At 30.6% G+C, this 5,115-nt stretch overlaps 1 long non-coding RNA gene across 1 annotated transcript; it reads left to right on the forward strand.

The window, feature by feature from the left end:
- Positions 1 to 1,722: 1,722 nt before the first annotated feature.
- LOC110727878 lies at positions 1,723 to 4,164 on the forward strand. Its single transcript, XR_002512592.1, has 3 exons — positions 1,723 to 2,071; positions 3,723 to 3,767; positions 3,904 to 4,164. It is a non-coding gene; the product is annotated as an uncharacterized LOC110727878 (long non-coding RNA).
- Positions 4,165 to 5,115: the final 951 nt, after the last annotated feature.

The raw sequence follows: 5,115 nt of genomic DNA on the forward strand, positions 1-5,115 counted from the left end.
ACTTAGGACCATTAGGAGCGGATTGATTATAAAGATCGGATTATTTAAAAATAATCCAATGATGGTGTAGGGAATATTTCAAGCATTACCCCAAACAATCACCCTACTGTGATCATACACTTAAGTATGGTGGCGTCCAAAAGGAAGGAAGCTAGAGCAAAAGAGTCGCCAACAAGTTTTAGGAATTTGTAAACCGTTCACAGGGTGAAGGTTATACCCCCTAACGATCCATGAGATCGTTAATTCCAATAGGTCTTGAAGCAAGACTTGAAGTTCGGGAATGAAGGTATAAATCTAATCTAAAAGAGAAAGAACATGCCCTAATAATAATCCTCTACTTTATTCTTCTCGTATTCATGTGCGCTTTCTGACTAACATGCAATCAATAGGTCAACCCTAAACCTGTTTAATCTATGTTGGTTTAATATTAATGTACAAATAAATCTATTATTAATTATCTTATTAAGCATGATTACAAGTATCAATTCCCTTTAAACATGCATTAAAGGTGTGATCAAGCAATAACAATAAATATATATCAAGCAACATATTAATCAAATTATATATAAGTTATCCGTTAATTAACAAATAATATAAAATAATTCGTAAATTAACAAATTATGAGAAACAATTCATAAATTAACAAATTACGTTAAATAATTCGTAAATTAACAAATTACGTGAAACAATTCGTAAATTTACAAATTACGTGAAACAATTTGCTAATTAAGAAATTACGTTAAATTATAAAATTCGACACAACAATAATCATCATCATAATAATAATTATAACAATTATAAAAATAATCATGTTAACAATAATGCATAATAATATTAGCAAGATTCTAGGCATGGTACTAATAAGATTAATAACAAACCCTAGCATGTCACTAAACATTAAAAATCAAAGCTTTAACCCTACCATGATATTAGGAAAGAAATAGGAAGTATCATAGAAATCATAATTGATTTAAGGAACTTATTCTTTACCCTAAACATCATACTATGAAAAATATCATAACATGATAATCCTAACATGATACTAGGAATCAAAATAACAACCTAAACATGATTTCTATATCAAAATATCAATTAAACAATTAGAGCACTTACTTGGATGCCTCGTATCTCTTTCTAATAACAAAATACACACGTTAGTAACTCCAAATAAAATATAAAACAAACAATTAAATTAAATAATTGAAAAAGAGATTTAGGATCAAACCCTCAGAAATATCAAACCTTTCAAGTCTAAGGCGAAGGCAATTTCGAACTTGGCTAGGTGTGTCTAGTGCTAATGTATGAGGAATTTTGTTTGTAAAAGGCTAGGCTAAAAAGAGGGAGAGAGAGAATCAAGAAATTTTTTATGAGAGTTGATGAGAATTGGAAAAGGGAATATATGACCTCTATTTATAGAGAAAAAAGAGGGTCTAAGAATAAGAAAAGAATCCGAATTCGAATCGAAATAAACACTACCACATAAACGAACAAATGCAACGGTCTAATGCAACAGTTATATCTACTGTAACGGTCTAATGCAACAGCTATATCTACTACAACGGTTAATGCAATGGCTATGCCTAATGCAACGGTCTAGTACAATGGCTTTAAAGAACCGTTGCATTAGAATGTTAGATGCAACACACTTTTTAGCTATTGCTACGGTGTAGTATTGCTGTTGCATTTGATCTTAACACGTGATCCGTATATATTCAAGTGGGCGCCTATTATTTCACCTCCAAATTTTCCCCAATGTTGAAACCCTTGTAATTTCCGCCACCAAAATTTTCTTTTCTCTCTCCTTCCTCTCTATCTCTCTCAACTTTCTTTCTTTCTTTCTCTAGGATCTAAAACAAGATCTACCATCAAACATTAAGTAAATATTCATCTACTTGTTCCTTCAAAAAAAATTTCATGTACTTATGACAAAGATGGTAATGGTGACTGGGATAGTGGACTTGGTGGTCGTGATTGGTGATGATGACGGCGACGGCGGTTGGTGAAGAGCTTCACTTTTAGGGTTTTCGCAGTTTTCTATTTCAGCATTTTCCTTCTTCCATTGATGGTGAAGGTAACACTCGATCTCTGTTTCTCTCATATTGTTTTTCAGGTATGTATTTATATTTTTAATTTTCCCAACTACAGTCGAGTATCTTCCTAATTTTGATGTAATTTTTTTTAATTGATGAATTATTAATATAATGATTGTGATGTATATTGTAATTTAACAACACATTTTGTTATCTATCGAATTTATTGTTAGTGTAATTATATTAGAATTGTTATGTATATGCATGTTTGTCACTTTCAGTTCTTTATGTACAATTTTTATTTTTTTTAATATGCAATTTTTTTCATATAAGATTTGTGATGTTTTTGTTTGATTCTTAACTGTACAAGCCTTATAAAATCTATGAATATTGATCAGATTATGTGAAAGTGTAGAATTCAAACTAGTGAATATTGAATTTTAAACGACGATTGTAGTGGTGGTGTTTAAGCTTAAATTTTATGATTGGAGCAAAATTTTATGATACTCATACATTCATATTACTTTAGTATTGTACATGTGTATTTTTTGTATGAACATAGTATTTTGGTGGTTAAAGAGGTGAGGAAAATGATGAAAATATAGGACATTGCGATTTAGAAGTTTTATCCCTTGTATGTTGTATTGGAGTGATAAGAGCTGAAATTACAGATCGTATGAAATGAGTTCAGTGTAAATGGAAATTAATCCTTTATTGGCTTGGCTTGGCTTCACATGAATACAAGATAGTTGAGTACTTGAATGAAGTAGTGGACAAGAATGATTTAGTTTTACATTTTTAATTGATTTTTTAAAAGTGGATCTAGAACTCTTTTTGGTGACTTTCTTGTTATTGTTGCAACTCTGTTTTATGCATTGAGTAATGTTGGTGAGGTAATTTCTATGCTTGATGTTTTTCTAATGTTGGTGAGCATATGTCATATGTATCCTTGTATATATAGCTTTTGCTATATACTCTTTTATTTATTAATTTTCATGACTTAAGAATTATGATGCATAACAATAATTTTATTAAAATTATATTGTTCCAATCCATAACTTTATATCAGGACACTATTTGAACGGCACAATTTGAAAGCAATTGAGTGGTAAATAACGGATATTGCAAGTTTGACTTGTTTCATAATCAAAGCAATATATTCATAGATTTTATTAGGTTTTATGACTTGTTGCATAATCACAGCAATGTTCATAAGATCTATGAATAAGATATTCCGTCGATTCTGGCATTCTACCATTTATTTTAGGTAGAGTTGTGCGTCCTTTTATAGTTTAACATAGTGTTCATGATAAAGGTTCAGACATCATCATAGGAGCAATGCTTAGTTAGATTACTCAAATACACTCAACGCCACCTTTCTTTGTGATTGTTCTACTCTAATCATACCATTGGAAATGGCTCCTCTTAAATTGTGATTATGCTATGTACAGAGCTAGTTTTTTAGGAAAGAAGTGAAAAGAATCAATAGCTAGGATAATATATGATTTGGAGAGCACTTTTTTTTTTTTTTTTTTTTTTTGTTTGTTAAATTGACTTTAATTTTGTTGTTCTACAAATTACCTAGTGTTTAGATAGTAACATGTGTGCTGATAATGGGAACAAGTATACTATCCATTTAATATCAATCTATTTAGTCTTTCTTGTTCTAATCATACTTTATTTGTCATCTAGGAGCTTGAGGAAGAGGTTGAAAGTTGGTGTGAAGATAAGCACAAGGTTGATGAATCGATAACATCACGTTCAAATGCAATTATTAAGTTAATGTTGGTGCAGGGGGGTTTGTAAGGCATGTTATGATTTTCAAGATAATATGTTCTCTAATATCATTTAATTTTATTGTTTGTTTGTATAGGTACATGATAAACCACATTGAGTAGAGGAGGAAGAATGATATGATTATTGTTGGGACATTCTTGGTCGACGATTATCCAAACTCATAACATTATGAATGTACTTAATTTCCTTATATGGGTTTTAATATTATTATAATGTAATGTGAACTATTTAGATATGTATTTTGGTATGGATCGGAGTTGTTTAGGTATTCATTGTTTGTATTTCTTTCAAGCAAAAATAAAATGGCTGTTATATAATTTTGCTTATATTTATTGTATGTACTTTGTAGTTTTTTAATTTTCTTATTTATTGCGAGCAAATAATAATAAAATAATAATAGTAATAGTAATAATAATAATAATAGTAGTAGTAGTAGTAGTAGTAGTAGTAGTGGTAGTGGTGAACCTATGCCCTATGATCTGATTAATTTATGCATTGATGATTGATTATACATTGATGATTGATTATTATATTTTACCCTGGAATATTATTTATTGGTGAACCTATGCCCTAGGCCTTTTATTCATTGTTTTCTCCTTATTCTTAATCTTCGTAGTTTAATTTCCTTCGATCATTATATTTTGGTTACTTTATAATCTAGATTATATTAACTAATTAGGAATAGAAAGACTCGTTTCTTTGTGGATTCGAACCTACTTCCCTATCTACATTAGTTAGAGGATTAAGGAATTACTTTTGATTAGGTGATACGACTTTATCCTGTCAAAATTTGGCGCCGTTGCCGGGGAAACGATTTTATTTTTGTTTCTGATTATTTTTGTAGTCTAGTTTATTTCTTTTTGTCTCAGAGAACATTAGTTATATATTTGAGGCAAGTTTCATATTTGCTTTTAGTTTTTTTTGTTTATTCCCAGGTGTTCCAGATCAAGGTACATTCCATTCGATCCTGAGATCGAACGATCCTTCCATAGATAGAAGAATCTTTACAAGCAAATTCTAGCGGATTCTGGTGATAATAATAATCACCGAGATCCTCCAACTGGTTCTAGCGATTCAGAGATATCATCAGATCCAGAATCAGAGATGGCGGCTTCAAAGAAGCTTAGTGATTACTCACAACCAAAGCTTACAGATTTTCCACACCTCACTCCCACTCCGGCTCTTGATGGGGTACAGTTTGAGATTAAACCCCAATTTATAACGATGATAGAAAGGAAGCAATTTAGTGGGGCTAAGGGTGAAGACCCAAATCTTCATATTGCAGACT

The sequence above is a fragment of the Chenopodium quinoa genome, unplaced genomic scaffold (assembly GCF_001683475.1).
Source record: "Chenopodium quinoa cultivar QQ74 unplaced genomic scaffold, ASM168347v1, whole genome shotgun sequence".
Taxonomy (NCBI): Eukaryota; Viridiplantae; Streptophyta; class Magnoliopsida; order Caryophyllales; family Amaranthaceae; genus Chenopodium; species Chenopodium quinoa.